The sequence below is a fragment of the Nymphalis io genome, chromosome 6, assembly GCF_905147045.1.
Source record: "Nymphalis io chromosome 6, ilAglIoxx1.1, whole genome shotgun sequence".
Classification (NCBI taxonomy): domain Eukaryota; kingdom Metazoa; phylum Arthropoda; class Insecta; order Lepidoptera; family Nymphalidae; genus Nymphalis; species Nymphalis io.
Window position 1 is genome coordinate 6,151,401 of NC_065893.1, and position 17,713 is coordinate 6,169,113.

Consider the following 17,713-nt stretch of genomic DNA (forward strand, 5'->3'; position numbering starts at 1 on the left):
GGAATTGAGTCCGGTCGCCAAGTGCTGCAAGCAATGTGCTTCAATATATCTTCTAAATGACATGTGTCCATTCTATTTCTATATAAAACGAATCATTCGATTCGATTTTGTATTATTTTTTTATAAGATTAATATTGTAACCGTAATTTGTCTTGTTTATGATTATTCTGAAACATTTATCATACTTGTTATTGTTTGTTAGCGACAAACATCTCAAGTCTAGTAAACTGTTATTTCTCGTCAACGCAAAAACTCATAACTTTGGAGTTTGGACTAACTTACCGTCACGATATGCTATACCGATTTTATATATATATATAATCATACATATAATAAATCAACAATTATATATTTTTATTTAGTGAGGGTAAAAAACTCTCGTATAATAATTTACCAACCAACCATTATTACTAAAATCATTATTATCCGTTTCATTAACTCTTCTCAAGTCACGAACATCTACTTATCTGTTTTTTTGTCCTCACCCAATAATTTTTATTTAATAAGATTTTTACTAAGGATTTTGAATAGTCATTTGGCAATATCATTGAGATGAAAAGCTAAGCAATGGTAATAATATGGCAATGCCTATTCACTATTTATTCTTATATATGCTGCATGAACAACAACGAATATTAACGTTACCTTTCTATTATCTATAGTTTTTTATCAAATAATCTTTTTATATGTACATTTTTAATATAAGCTTTAAGCTTAATTTACGAGATAATTGTTATAATTGCATATCTTTATTGGTTTAGAATTATGGTTTTCCCAAAAGGTATAAAACCTGTTCTTTATAGCTTTATTTTTGTTTTCAACGTTTCAATTTTTTAAGTTAACTTTAACAGAATGTAGATGCTGTCATGTATGAAACATCTAAACTGGCGATAAAAGAGCAGTAATAGACATACTTTATCTTGTAAACTGCAAGCGAACAGGAATATCAAAGCGGAGTTAATGGCGAGAAATACTCCATCACCGCTTACAGATTGAACGCTTTTGTTTCCAGAGGAATGGAGAATAGCTGAATATTGTTATTGCAAGTTGGCAACGTTGCAACGTACTCACGAAATTAATTTCGTATGTATATATTATATTTTCACCGTTTTGTTCAAATTAACATTGTCTATTTAATCGAAAATATTCTATTTGTCCCATCGACGAAATAGGTATGAATCATTTTTTGTTGTTGCTCAAAGGATAAGAATAATGACTATAATGACTTGTGGCGGAAACCTGACTTACATTGCATTATAGAGGTTAATCTATACGTAACGTATTATCGTAGTGCTATATATATATACATATACAAGATGTATATTTACCCTGCGCTTAACGCTTCAGTACTTAAGCGTTTGCTTGCTTCTAACGAATGATTTCTCGAAAAGCTTAGCTTCACGGCCTACCTTAAACAGCAACGTCTGTGGCGGATAGGACATATTCATTGTACGGACCTTAACATATTTTTGTTTTCGTGACTGGCAGGCACAGTGAGTGAGAAGAAAATAAAAGAAAGGCCCAAAGCACCCCAACAAATATCGGTCTGATAGACTTGCAGTGAAAAAAGTGAAACGAAAATACGGTCAATAATTCATCTGCCGAAACAAATATATGTACAAGACCGCTCTAGTAATGATCTATATACCAAAATATGCAATAAAACAACTGGTCTAGGCGGCTTTTTGTCATCTGTTAAAATATAAAAATACTGCTACTACAATAAAACACAAAGCAACAAACATACTTATTAAAGAAGCCAGTCCGCCAGGATATCGCTAATTAATTACAATTTCGCTTATTACACTACCATAATGGTACTGCGAAACACAGAATACTAAACTATAAAATAGATTATTCCAATCAAAGGAGGAGTAAAAACTCAAACATATAAACAACTTTGACTTTAAATTGACATGATAAAATTGGTGGAGATCTTGAATAATCTAGTTTTTTTTCGGATTATGTATTATTGTTGGCCCCTACAGCGTCACCGTGCCGGATGGGCGAGTTGAACTCAAGCCGGATGTCGGGAGCCACATAAGGGACTCAAGAGAAACGAAGGCCGAACCTTGGCTTAGGACGCCGTCGAAATCGGTGGGGGAAAATAATCTGTGGCATTCATTATGGATCCATTAAAAATTTATGGTTTAATTTTTTGTTCGAGTTGTTAAATTAAAGAACATACATAAAAAAAGTTAATGCAGTATTATAAGTAAATATATATAACCATTCATGAATTGTTTGCAGTGCAGAGCTATTAAAGGCGATTTTACCAAATAAAGTTACAGAAAGCACTACACAATTGCGAGTTGTAAAACGTTTTATCGACACATTTTCTTAATAAACAACTGAACAAGAAACATATAATATGATTAGCTGTAACCGCGGTTTCACCCGCGTATAACTTCAAAAATCACTAAGAGCAGACTTATAATATTTTAGCATATACAACATTTTTTGTATTATTTTCGTGGGATATTAGTATTTATTCTATATTTATCTAGATTGGGCAACGTACAATTGAAATCATACACGAGAAAAACATAATTCCCTTAAAGCTATTCCGTCACACTTAAATGTATTTCCCTGTGCTTTATTTATTGTGACTGCAAACGATACCTTCACAGGAAATTGTGTACTTTAAAGACTAAAACGTAAATCTGTTTTTTTAATAAGTACTTATTATCAACTATTGGTTCATTTTTTGCCCAGAAAATCGGAATTGCTATTCAAAGGGAAAATGATGCTAACATACCACTCAGTTACGATTTGTACTATTTTCAATATATTACTATATAGGCTGATCTCTACTTAATATGATCATATAGATCTGAGTCAATTACATTACATTGGAAGAACAGTTATTTTATAGCAATTGTATTGAATAAATGTTCGACGTGATTCTTTAAATTGACATAACTTTATTATTTATAAGCCGATTTAAAACAAACACTAAATTTTAAGTTAAGTTAAGCCGTTAAGCCGTTTCTAAGATTAGCGTGCACAAACGCACAGACAAACAGATAAACTGTCAAAAATTCTAACAATCATTGGTTTAGGTTCTATTGCGTTGATAAAGGACCCCGGTAATAGTTTTACTCATATAGTTATCTTCCATGTACAGACAGCGACCAGTTACAGATTAATTATATGTGTGGATTGTAACCCTATAAATCTTAATTTTTCAATATTTTAATTTTTATTAAAATATTGTTTTTTTTTATTTCCTAATCTAACCGTTTTATAAAATAAATTACGGTTATCGAATCGGTATTAATTGTTTCGACATTTATTATCTATGCTGTTTGAGAGATGGCAGCACTACATTCGTTTTGATCGTCGTCGTCGTCATTCGTTCGTCGTCCTTTTGATCGTTGAGCAGGCGCCGCTCGCTTACCGACGTATGTCAGTTTTAAACGATTAAATATATTCCTTTTTTTAAGTATATTCGTTGAATAAAGTGGATAATTGGCATTGAATATATTTTTTGTACATTTCGTATATTGGTTTTTATATTCGTTTCAGATTATATACAAAATTATACTAACAGAGGGTTACCTACGTCATCTACTTTGTAAAACTTATTTGAGAGGTTCGGGTTACCAAACCGTAAGTAAAACACATTGTATTCGTTTAGTCGAGGCATATTATTTGTTATTTGAGTAGTATTTAATCGATTCTTCGTTTAATTCCAGTCTTTGTATCAAAACCGTGCCACGTGCAATATAAGTCATATATTGCCTTATTTCTACATATTTAAACACTCCTGAGGTGAGTTGATGCTTAAATTACATTATATAATCAATATACCACGTGGTTCAGTATTTATTTTTATTAATTTCTTCACATATTATTCAAAAACTGAACATAGACTTTGCCAATGTACTAGGTGACCTGGGTTGAATTGTAATGTGATTCGAATTGTTTAAAAGCCTTGTTTCATTAATTTAAATATAGTTCTTGCTTTCTTATATTATTTTAGTGCAAATTAAGCAATAATTTTCCATATTTTAACATTTTAAAAGTTATCTTTAATAACCTCAATTGTCTAGGTTATTACTTGGTTTTAATAACTTATTTTTCTTTGTACCTGTGTCTAGGGCATTATTAGAACCTTCTTAGTGTTTATGCAAGATAGATAATAAGTTGTTTTGTTCACAGGGTGTTTATTTTTTCTTTAATTTTATGTATACTTTGTATATTGCATTACAAAGTAATTTAATATTGTTCGGTGGACTCAACCGAGGAATTGTTGCTGATTTGGAGGTGTTGGAGGCTCTGCTGTTTTATGGAGGAGAGGCTGCTTGTCCAGTGGCTTGCTTTTGCAACTGGTGCTTTTGCTGCTTCGCACTGCTTTTATTTATTTGCTCACTCATGGTGACACTGCATTCAGGGTTTGCACTATCCTGCTTATCTATTTAAATCTATCACTGTTGTTTGTTGTGATGAGTTGGCATCGGTTAAAATTTTAACCGATGCCAACTCATCACAACAAACAAATTAATATAATATATCATAACACACGTACCAATCGTTTTTAACAATATAAGTACGACACTAGATTAGCTTCACAATTAGCTACGTAAACTAATTCGGATAGTAAATTAATCTTATCCTACAGGACACCGTTACAACGGCATGTCAGTAATTATTCTGGCGTACTGTTTGTACGTCCCATACCTAATAATCCTTGTAAGGTAAGATTGTAATCTATAACGAATCTGTCTTGGCTATAGTACCCACGTAGACGTTGCGATCATTGAATCGCTTTGAACGTCTAGTTAGAGAGCTCGGCACAGGATGTTGCGATTTTCATTTCCGTAAATGAAAATTAATAATATGAATCTAAGAAAGCAATCTCTCAGTATTAAAATACTCGTTACGGTTTACATATTATTTATCCTATACTATTTGCTAAATTGTTAGCGCCTACCAAAAATGTTAAGCAATTTCATAAATACGTAAATGTTGTAAATCAGAAAATCTATGTATGACTTTCTTCGCAAGTACGCGCGCAAACGCATCATCAGAACGATCCTGCTTGCCTTCAAAGCCTGGAGGAAACGATTTCCGGACGAGAACCTGGAGGAAGTCAACCGTGATGCCTAGCGCTGCCGTACGCACTACGCGAGGAGTGCGGGGGGAGATGTTTGAGATCACTTTCAGCCCTTGAGGAAAGCTCCACATAGCCACGAGTGAAGCAAACAATAGAAGGGCCCCCAGGCGCCCGGGTACCTTTAAAAAAAATATTATTCAATATGCTGATGTCAATAAAAAAAATCTTGATATATCTTAGAAGCAAAAAGCTCTACTTTGTGAGCAGATGTTGTTGTTGTTTTTGTTGTCGTTATATTTTATTTTTGGCAAAAATTGTTTTTTCTTTTTTAAATCAGATTATGTGTTACGCAACATGCAAACAATTAGATTGTTGGTTTATACTCAAACTGCAAGTGTGAAGTGGTATGATGATAATGACAAAAGCTGAAGAGGGACCCACACTCATTTATGCAACGCCATTCCTGTACTCATTCGCTTACGTAACAACATATTAACATGTTCCGGTTTTTAATCAAATTTATGTTAAAGTTTTGAGTGACACTGAATATTTTAAATATTATTATTATTATTTCAAAATATTAATAGCTCTAAATTCATGTCTTTGAGTCAAATAATCTAGAGAGGTGGTCGGCAAAAATACGGCTGATTGAGGACTATAACTTTATTTTACATATTTTTTACCGGACACTTGGCTATTATATATCCTTTTATTTATGACTTAATCTTTAAACTCTGAGAAACTTGTGTATCCGATGTCCTCTAGCTACCGAGCGCAAGGTGACGATAGCGGGGACCATCGGCGTCGGATGGAACTCCGCAATATCGTATAGTGTGGAATATCGCGCGATATTCTCGCGATATGCGAGGTGTCCTAGGGCCCTTTCCGACCTTGGACATTCTAGCGGATATAGACGTGACTGTCTAACAGCATCATATCGTGTTTCTTCATGCATTAACGGGGCAATTATTGTTCATCATATATTTTTGTACATTTTTAACGAAAAATGCAAGCGAAGCCAAGAAGGATAGGTTATTTATGTTGACAAAATTGTGCTATAAATCTGTCAATTCTAATTGATACGCTTATATAATATTTAATTAATTAATTTCTGTATGGAACAAATGCCGGTCAAAATATAACAAAAGGCCCGCGGCCTCGTAATTGCTTTCTGTAAATATTTACAGGGTTAGCGGTGAATATTGTATGCTGAATTTTTTAATAAAAACTTAACTCAATTTTATTTTTCAACTATTTGATCAAACTACTGCTTTATACTTTGTACAAGCATAACTTTTGTTTATAAATTTACAAAATATACTGTATATTTAAATTCAATACATACCTGTTTTATTTAGTAAAAACAAAATAATGGGAAATAAGGTTTGCACTTATTTATTATTTGAGTGATGTATTCGCTTACGAAATCTTATTTTAAGCGTATTATCGCGGGTATTCTTACCGAGGCGAACCAGTTTCAAGCACTGCAATTCTGTGGTGATTACATCAGGGCACGGTACGTATCATTGTATTGCACCCTTATTATTACGAGCGTCTTGTTTGACCAAACCATGCTATTACATATGTGTATAGATTTTGACAACTTTCGGAACCGAATGATTTTCACATAATTATTACATTGGAAGAATTTGTGTTTTTATCTTAGGCGCCTCGTACCTAACAACTTTCATCGGGCCTTTACATGTTACATTACTTCAATAGCAGATTAGAATATTGATGTTACTTTAATACCAACAAAGAAATTTCGAACTGTAGTAAACATGAACAGCCGTATACTTTTTTAAAAATAAATACTATTTTACATGCTACACACAAATGCATAGACTGCTAGTAACATTAAAAACTCTCAAAGGTTTAGGTAAACAATGTAGATAAGCCAAACGTAATCAATTAATACACATTTGGTTTTTTTCGCATTCTGAAATAATATATTGAATTTATTGGTGGAATTAATCAGGATTTGTTCTTATATTATTTTGAAAAGAATGGCGTATTTTTTGCATTCATATGAATGAATTGAAATTAGGGAATTTACATTTATTTTTAGTTATCACTAATAAGACTACAATAAAATGCTACACATGGCATGGTCATTCGACTTTTGGAGGGTACAAAATTCTATAGAATTTTGGATATTGTCCTTAATTGTACAATGTTCAATAAAAGGGTCATTTTTCAAACAGACAACAGGAAAGTTATATTTGGCAACAAAAGTAGAAACTATGTTTTTGAACACTTCGTTAAAAGGTAGTTTTTGTATTCAAAAGTTAACTTTGTTTTAAGTAACAATATTTGTTCACTTGTTGCCATGATCTGGCACTGAGCCAGATAGGCTTTCGCATTATTAACTCAAACTACACAAGTATTAGGTTCAGCTTCTCTTTCTTAAGGGGACTTATTATTTGCATTTATTTTTCTTATTATAATTTATAGAATGAAGAACTCTTTGTTAACAGAAAAATCTTTTTCTACGAAGAAGTATATTAAATATTTGTTATTTACATATTTACATTAACAGTTTGAGTATACATAAAAATACATATTTATATTTAAAATAAAAACCATTTTATTCCTTTTACTTACTTATTTACCTTTCATTTATCGCACATATTATGTACAATGTATTTTAATATCACAAAAAATGGAGTTATGTTTTAATTTAATTAAAAACTATCTGCTCCACGCGATTTCGTTCGCTTGAAATTAGGTATTATAAGAATGCATTAAAGAAATACATTTTCGTGTACTGTTACTCTAATTTTCATCACCCACACTCGATTTTTTATGAATTTATTTAATGTACAGACACATGGTTTCTACTGCTTTATTTTATGTGTAGATCAAAAACTATATTTAATATAGAAGCATTACACTTGTCTAAAACCTACCACTAGTTCTTCAATTAATACCTCAGACCAGAGAAGAATCGGTGAAAGAAATCCACCGGGGTTGAGTATAATATCATAAGATTTATTAGAAATGCTTCTACGATCACAAGAATCATTTTTATACATTAAATAAAAACCTTCTGTAAAACCTGGTTGCTTAATTCAAATCATTACATGTATGCCATTGCTTTGTTTACTAAAAATAGTCCATTCATGTTCATTCTTTTTCCTTCCGTCTTCCATCGTTACATTATTTGTCTTGTTACTTGATCGAATCCTAGCATGTGGAATGATATATATATTTTTTTTATTCTACGTATTATTCATGAACATTTTCTGTTAATATCCTGTCAGATGTTTACCTCATCGCAAGACATTGAGGTTAGTCTCGGCAGATATTCTCTGCTTACCTTTAATCATTACATTACATTTTGAACATTATTTACGCTGGTATATTGTTGAATTGTTCATAAAATATTCTCGCTGCTTTTAAAGCATCTATAATAAATTTGTCTTCGCAGGGATTGTCATCAAAGAAATAAGATCCACACTTTAGGGATTCAGAACAATATTCATTCATTATTTTGTTGTTACAACACCCTAAAATAGCTCGCGCACACGGTGTTAAATATTTCGGTCTTGTATTTTCCTCACCATGTCTATATTTTAGAATGTACAGTAATTCCTCGTATGTGATATACGGCGTAGAACTGTTGTTGCTATCTCCGACCTTGACTAGAGCAGTTCCAATGTTTCGGGCGTCATTCATTTGCGCAGCAATTATCATCAAAGCTATTAAAAAGCAATAACTCGCCATTTCTGGAAAGGAATAAAAATACAAAATTATTTTTCAATTTTATTTATTGACGTGTTAAATTTTATGAAAATCATTTAGATGCCCTAATTTATTTTATTTCATGTTTCATGATAATACGGTTGGCTCCGACGGCCCATCGATCTCTAATCTATTTAGTAACTACTTTAAATCAGTTTTTGAAGTAGAAGTGAATCAACCCGAGGTTGATTATTTAAACAAGCATAGTAGTCAGTCCTTAATTAGTACTATTAATGTATCATGCCGTACCGTTGAAAGATATCTCTCCAAACTTGACTCGTCTAAAGGCAGTGGCCCAGATGGATTACATCCTATGTTTTTAAAACGATGCAGTAAATCTTTAACAATCCCTTTACATTTACTCTTTAACAAATCCATATATTCAGGCATACTACCACCTGTTTGGAAAAAATCGCTTGTTGTTCCCATTTTTAAAAATGGAGATAAGCATAATGTCAAAAATTATCGTGGAATATCAATGTTATCTATCATACCTAAATTATTTGAGAAGATTATTTACGATACTTTGTTTCCTTTAATAAAACCTCTGCTCATTACCCAACAACATGGATTCGTAAATAAAAGATCAGTTGAGTCTAATCTTGTTGAGTTTCTCGATGTTGTTCTTTCAGCCATGGAGAGAGGACATCAGGTTGACGCTGTGTATACCGATTACTCAAAAGCATTTGATAAAATTCCACATACGCTATTAATTAAAAAACTTGCATATATTGGTATACACGGCGATTTGCTAAGATGGATAACATCATATCTCCGTGACAGAACTCAAGCAGTCGCTGTCAAGGGACACATTTCTAGTTTTGTCCCCATAACATCTGGGGTTCCTCAGGGCTCTCACCTCGGTCCCCTATTGTTTAACATTTTCATTAATGATATACTAAAAAAATTTCAAAATCCTGACATACTTCTATATGCCGATGATACAAAACTATTTAAAATCATAAAAAGAAGTGATGACTGCTCAAACTTGCAATATGATTTGGATATTTTAGTGCAATATTGTTCATCTAATGGCCTACATCTTAACTTTGATAAATGCAATGTAATAACATTTTCTAGAAAAAAAAATCCAATTTTATTTGATTACACAATTTCCAATCATTTAATTAAGAGGGTAACCGAGGTTAGGGACCTAGGAGTGCTTCTAGATTCTAATTTATTATTTGACAGGCATGTGAATAAAATTATCGCAAAAGCTTACAGTATGATGGGTTTCATATTTCGCCAGGGAAGAGACTTTAAGCATATCAATACATATAATGTGTTGTATAACTCGTATGTAAGATCTAATTTGGAATTCGCTTCAACGGTTTGGAATCCACAATACTCTAAGTATGTTATGGCTATCGAAAATGTTCAGAATAAATTTATTAGAAGATTAACGCGTAAATTTGGGTCCAATGCTTATATATAATAAGCTTAATATTTTGTCGCTTGAGAAACGCAGGGAATGCAAAGATCAGGTTTTTCTTTACAAAATTGTAAATAATTTTGTCGATTCAATGTACTTAGTCAACAACATTTATATCAAGTGCTCACATTCCATTGCCCGTTCAAAACATACCTTTTATGTCCCAATGTGTAGAACGAACTATGCTAAAAATCGCTTTTTAGTAAGAGCATGTGACAATCATAATAAACGCTACACTAGTATAGATATATTTAACGAAAATTTATTTAAGTTCAAAGAAGCTCTAAAAAACTGTATTTGTCAGTAATATACTTATCGTTTTTTTTTCTGTTTTAATTATTTTTAATACTTTATTCATATATCTTAATAAATTGTTAAATAACTTGTTATCGTTAGGTTCACTCCATGTTTGTTTGTACAAGTGGAAACTTTGTTGGCTTAAGTGAAATTTATTTTGTTACTAAACTTTATGTATTATATTATGCTGTATGTTTCCCAAAATAAAAAAATAAAAATAAATAAATAAATAAATAATTATAACTACATCATACAATCATTTTTTAGCTTAAATAGGGCATCTGCCTACTGAACTAAAATGAGCTCACACATATTATGTAAGTCATTATTTCATTAGTAGTATCGTAATTGTATTGTGGTAATATGTATGCCTATATTCTAATCAAGATAGCAGCCTTCCTCTATGTTACATTTTATTATGATCGCTCAGTGGTTTAGTCGTGATGAGGTAACAGTTTTGCGTCATTAAAACACGAGGTCTCGGAAAAACCTACGTTAGAATTTAGTGGCGGTATGTTATAATATTTCAATTTATTAAGTTTTAAATTATATACGACAGGTCCATACTAAATATACTTAGACATATTTTGAATATAAATAACAGTGTAAAAAATTACAGTCCACGACTTTAAGGTCATCAGTCAAGTTTTTACTATTATTTTGTTGATGATAATTTTTTCTTGTATAAAATATTTTAACTTAGCAATCAATATTAACGGTTAAGACAAGTTTTTTAAATAAAGCAACACCGACCGCTGACGGTTGTAATGACTCAGAGGTTACGTTAATCGGGTTTTCCCACTGTGGATAAAATTATGCACTAATATTTTGTTTTGAATGACGCAAAGAGTATGCAGTTTACATGAGTAAAAATACAACTTTTTAACATACTTTACATGTTTTCAAATATCTTGCTCTATGTACAAACTGATATGAAAAGCATAACCGCTTTTATTTTTTAAATATAATAATTGTTAACATTAATATTTAATTCCCTTATTGAGTATATGTTAACAATACAGATAAAACTATTTTAATAAGTAATAACATGAACTTAGCATGTAACGAGCTTACCTACAGAGTTAATCACAACAGAAATTAACAGTTGACCTCGATTTAACTTCCGAAACAATAAAACTTCATTCCTTCATCACTTAATATCTTAAGTTACAAACTACGATCTTCATCCGTAGTTGTATTTGGATAATGGAAATTCACTACTCACTTTAATTCCTGTTCCGTCACGTAAATATTAATAATTCAACAGACAACTTGTTTATTCAAACGTCCGTTCTCTTATAAGTGTTACTTGTGTCTGGTTGTTCTCGAGACTAACCGCTAATATAATAATAGCTTATTGTGGAATTTCACGCGATCGGGATTTTTTTATATCCCAACGCAATTATAACGCAAATGTTTTTTTCGGCGTTGGTGTTATGATGTTATCGTAAGGGTTTGGAAATACTAAATGTGGAAAATAATATATTTTATGTACATTAAGCTGTCGTTATTGTATAAATAGAAAATATTTCTTTTTTTAATATAATTACTACCATAATATGTTCGTCATTTTTATTTTATAACATAAAATTTTTAAAGATGACTCCATAAAAGTTTCTGTAACTTTTGAGTCACCTTTTTTCGTATGTGTAACTCACACACATACCATAAGCTTGGTGTTTTCTACAATTATTGATGTACTTGTCTAGGCCCACTTTACTTAATCACTAAGGATGGAAATTTTATTTAACTGTTATATTCATTTAAAGCATTTGAAAAAGGTTAAGAAAGAAAACTTGTTACTGTGTCCTGTTTGTTGTACTGTGTTTTTTTATTTTAACAATGTCAAGAACCACAGAGCTAAAGTTTTTTTTTAATAAACTTGAAATATAAGCGTTGAACGATTTGTAGTTCATGTATTTTAAAGCGAAGATGCCTGTATGAAGTGAAATCTAATTGTTGTCGTTCAAAACACTTTTTTTTTTCAATTGGTGATAATTGTGTGAAAATTTTTAATCGATAATCTATTAACAAATCCACATAATTATCAACATTTGAAAAAAAAATCTATAACCTATAGTAACACATTAGGTTTCTTGTACTTTTCTTTTTGTTTATTCGGCTGAGTTAGATGCTATACGTAATGGGTAGCATTGATACGTAAAATGTATAATATACATTCATAAGTAATAAAAATAAGTTTAAAAATTTATGGAAGTTATTGGCATGACATAGTTTGTACTCACTAGCATAATGGAAATTATTTTATTATGTACTTTGCAAATGAGAGGTAGATGTTTACAGCTATTTCTTTTAAGTATTTAACTTTTATTGAACTAAAAAATCTACAGTAAAAACATTATGAATTTATTTCCCGATAAGTAAAAAATAAATAATTTGTGCCAATTAGCCTAAAATTTGTTATTAGTTAGTTTTTTTTTGTATAATAAAAGTTTATAAACTCACATTACAATACGTTTCATATAATACGCATTTATGTTCTACTGACATTGACTTGAAGTATTAGATAAATTAACGGTTTTTAGAGCTAAAATAAATTAAAAAGTAAAGTTAAAACATTTAATTAAAGCTTAATTGTAAAATGCAATATGCTTTAGAACACGACGTATAAACAAATATGCCTTGAAAAGAGTAATCAGATGATCGAATTTGTCTCATTATTCCTATCCTGCATTTCGCCTATTTCACAAACTGTTGTGGGAATGACTTTCATATAACAGTTATGAAGTAAAACATTGTCCTAAATTATAGTTCCTTATACAACAAACAACACGGGCAATATCACAGGATGTAAGCTTTGTTTGTTTTTCCTTTTCAATCCGGATGTTAAGGTTAATTGGGATTTTTCAGTTACTTCTGAGATCGGAGACGTTTGTGCTGTGAACAATGGTGTTGCTTGTGATTCCGTAAACGCTGTGTTACTCAGTGGTTTTATAGGATTGTTTGTAGATGGTATCGGTATTTTAATTGGTCTTTTGTATAGTTCTTCATCTTCTTCAATTGTTGTACCGTTCACTAATATTCCCCAATTTTGTCTAACATCGTCCATATGTGGAAATCTATTGAATAATTTCACATTATTGGTTGCAGAAATGGTTTGAGTAAGCTTGTTGCTGTCTTGTAATTTTTGTTGTTGATTTTGACTTCCTGATAATAGATTGGTTACTTTTTGAATATCTTTTGTTGAGTCCAGATTGCGAATGTTGCTTTCATCAGAAAATAATATATTTGAGTGACCAACATGAATTATTTTGTAAATTCTTGGAGCAGTGTGTACACTTATTATACAAAATAATAAGAATACAAAACTTATACATTTGTAGGTCTCCATCTAAAACGAAATTGCTTTTTATTGTTGCACGATTAAACGAACTCAAACTTAAGATGTCTTATTAAGTATCAAGCCCTATATTTAAAATCAGATTTGTTATAAAAACTACTCGAAAGAATTTTAGACTTATTTTAAAATAACATTTTGTTTAGTCACCTACTGGAATGAGGAAACACTATGGTTAAAAAGATACTGATATATACTGAAGTGAAAACTTACTTCTTTCTTTATTATCCGTATAATACTCAGTTAATTATGTACTGTAAATAATATTTTTAATTTTCCACGACTTCCGATCGAACCGATGGTTTTTATAAATATGAGTGGCTTCTCACGTTTGTATTGTTGAAATAGATAGACAGACTGTGCGTCATTATATAGTGGACACATAAATGTATTGCAAGATGCAATGCAGATTAGTGGAACAAGTTGCTGGAAAAAATATATTTCCCTCTTCTGTATGAACATAGGCAGATAGTTTGTCTGACACACCCATTAGTATTTATATTAGGACAGACGTCATTGCTACAATTAGATAATGTCCTAATATTTCGATATTGACTGACGTCTTAATCGTGACGGAAATCGTACAAGATTAGTCGGTATTGACTAATAATGACGTAAGAAGATAACTTCAAGGAAATGCGTATACGTGTTCCATAAGTTTTTATGATTATAGGTAAAATAGTTAATATTTTAAGTGACGTTATTACAAATAATAATTTGTGTCAAAATATTGATTGTTAACTAAATATTACTATCTGAAAAAATAGTTTATACTTAATACGGTGTCATTAACTTTTTATTTCATAAAATTCAATATCAAATCTACAAATAAAAGACCAGTTTAAAAAAAACTGATTAATTCAAAATTTAAATTGATAATTGTGTAATGGTATAGTTGTTGTAGATATCTCAAAGTTTATTATTAAAAAATACACATTTTGATCCAAATATTATTTCAATCTGTACTACAATAGACATACACATACTTAATAATGTAGTTTTGACTTGACTTTGCAAGCTCATCTTAGTAGGTACCATGAACTCATCACAAAAGCACTAATTTAAAAGATAAGTAAGTTACTTTTAAGCACCAGCTTAAAAGATAAGTAAGTTAGTGTAATTGCAGGCACAAGGGACTAACTTCTTAAACTTCAACTCTTTAATTACTTCAAAGGGTAAAAGTCAAATAGTTCTTGAAACACGTGTGTTCTAAAAAAACGATAAAATATTATACTCTGAACTGCGATACGAGTAAAGACACCAGGCACTGACTGGAGATTTTTTGCGATGCAAAATCCGTCGAGGTCTGACGCGTTGTCGTTGGCCACTAAAAGGTACCCGTTTAGTTGCAATATTGGCCTATTGGCTTTCTGTTTCAGAGTACCAACTTTCCAAATGATAATAGCGATAATACTAATTATTATTTTTAACCCGCTCCGATAATTTGATTACCAGAATACTATACTTTGATCTTTGGTAAACTGCAATAATGGTCTACCAGGCGTTTTCAGTGTGTCTAGCATTTTTTTTGTTTTGTTTCCCTTAGCAAGAGACTACTTGGCCAAGATAGAGGTACTCATCGATGTATTTGAATTATTTTCCTTGTCCCTATTATTATTGGATCATTAAGACTTTTTGTCATCAACTTAGTAATCGACATGTTCCTGAGATGCCTGACCTTAGAGTCAGCCTTGCTAAGGTTAGTTAGCCTCCGAGTTGACATTGATGTCGAAAACATTTTAGCTAAACGGAGATTAGTTAATCTTTTATTGTCAACGACGATGTCTGCCTAGCTGCCAGTTTTCGTAAAGCTGCGACGATAATGTATCTTCTTGCTTGACTTCTCTTTCAAAGTGGAAGGTTGGTCCCGTAATCGTGTTGAAATATGAAGTATATGAAAATATGAAGTAGCTTTAAAGAAATAAATGAATGATAAAAAGGATTTTTATATTATGACTGTTTTTCAATAATTTGGTAAATTAAGTATAAATAGTTAGTAGCAGAGAAATTGTGGAGGATTTTTTAAATTAGTTTTGAATAGATTAATGATATTATATAACAGTAATTTAAAAAAAGACTATATCAATTAAATAGACATTCTATTTTATAAATATATTTTGTATTTCAAAAAGACTTACAGGTGTATTGCCAGCCTTTAAGGAATATGTACGCTCTTTCCTTGAAGATTTCTATGTCATATCGGAAAAGTCGCCGCCGAAATCTAGTTCCTTCCACAAAGTGTTTGTGCGAGGCCGGAAATTCTTTAAAAATTGCGTAGTTGTGGAAATCCAGATGTCAAGGTGGTGAAGACAGAATGTGGAATTCTGGTGGGATGACCGGTGGTGAAGTTCAGCGTCCGGTATTAATACTAACAATTCCTCAGAGAATTCCGTGATATATGTGATAGAAGATGCAGAGTGATCCAACATCTTTATGCAGATCTAAAGGATCAAGCTCTACAGAAAGAATAGAATATAATATGCTTTATTGTACACCAAAAGAGTTACAGAATCATTTTAAACACAAACATAAAAAAAAACGAAAACTATTTTGTACAAAAGGCGGTCTTATCGCTAAAAGAGCGATCTCTTCCAAACAACCTTTGGGTGAAGGATATGAAAAATAGAAAAGCTAAATATACATACATGTAAATAAATAATATATACATAAACATACATATATAATATATATTAAAAAAAATGTAATTATAATAATAAATAGCAATAAAGTGCGACAGATAATAAAACAACACTCCCTGATAATTATAAAGATAAATAATACGCCCCTTGAGTCGGATTTTAAATGTGTTAATAGTTGAGATCGTCTTAAGTGGAGTGGTAAAGAATTCCACAGGCGAACTGTTCTACATGCAGTTCTTCTGAGTGAAAAGGAATTTTAAGAATTAGATTATTGTCAGATCGTAGAGAGCGGCCGTGAGAGTCCTTAAGGAATTCAAAAATACTGGTAGTAGGGCTTTGTGCAAGCTCGTCTGGGTAGGTACCACCCACTCATCAGATATTCTACCGCAAAACAGCAATACTTGATATTGTTGTGTTCCGGTTTGAAGGGTGAGTGAGCCAGTGTAATTACAGGCACAAGGGACATAAAATCTTTGTTCCCAAGGTTGGTGGCGCATTGGCTATAAGCGATGGTTGACATTTCTTACAATGCCAATGTCTAAGGGCGTTTGGTGACCACTTACCATCAGGTGGCCCATATGCTCGTCCACCTTCCTATTCTAAAAAAAAAAAAAGAAATGTGGTCAAATTTGCGGAGTCCGAATATAAACCGAATACAGAGATTTTGAATACGCTCGAGTTTATTTAATTGCTCCTCTCTTAGGTTAAGATAGCAGGTGTCAACGTAATCAAGGATGGGCAGGAGGATGGCTTGAGCTAACGCAATTTTGGTAGGAATAGGTAGAAAATTACGTAACCGAACGAATAACATGATCGTCGACACTTCTAACTGCTCTACGTTGAATGCGGTCAAAAGAGAGAAGCTGGTACTGGGGATCTCCCGCCCGAGATGAGAGCAGTACTCCATGTGGGACTGAATTTGCGCCTTGTAAAGTTTTAGACGATGAGCTGACGTGAAATACTGTCTAGCCTTGTTGAGCACATTAAGTTTTCCTGTAATTTCGACTTAATTATGTACTTCAAATTCCTTACTGTAATAAGGTCGAGATACTTACAGCTGGATATTACTTCCGTTCTTAAACCATAGAAACAAGAGAGATATGCTAGGGTAACGATAGTGAGCTTGAAGATTTGAATTTTTCATGTTGCCGACGGACCTCGCGTAATTTGGATACGCGCTTCGA

At 31.8% G+C, this 17,713-nt stretch overlaps 1 protein-coding gene and 3 long non-coding RNA genes across 5 annotated transcripts in view; 2 read left to right on the plus strand and 2 right to left on the minus strand.

Moving 5' to 3' along the window:
- Positions 1-17,713, plus strand: part of LOC126769026 (uncharacterized) — a 158,866-nt gene that overhangs the window by 40,974 nt on the left and 100,179 nt on the right. The window lies entirely within an intron of this gene.
- LOC126769072 (uncharacterized) lies at positions 3,350-6,436 on the plus strand. 2 transcript variants are annotated; one of them, XR_007669295.1, is made up of 4 exons: positions 3,350-3,404; positions 3,529-3,612; positions 3,699-3,774; positions 4,165-6,436. It is a non-coding gene; the product is annotated as an uncharacterized LOC126769072 (long non-coding RNA). The 2 variants fall into 2 exon arrangements; XR_007669296.1 differs by having other exon boundaries at positions 3,365-3,408.
- On the minus strand, positions 8,490-11,866 carry LOC126769069 (uncharacterized). Its single transcript, XR_007669291.1, has 2 exons — positions 11,758-11,866; positions 8,490-8,787 (listed from the first exon to the last, which is right to left on the minus strand). It is a non-coding gene; the product is annotated as an uncharacterized LOC126769069 (long non-coding RNA).
- Positions 13,099-14,192, minus strand: LOC126769083 (uncharacterized). Its single transcript, XR_007669327.1, has 2 exons — positions 14,104-14,192; positions 13,099-13,884 (listed from the first exon to the last, which is right to left on the minus strand). It is a non-coding gene; the product is annotated as an uncharacterized LOC126769083 (long non-coding RNA).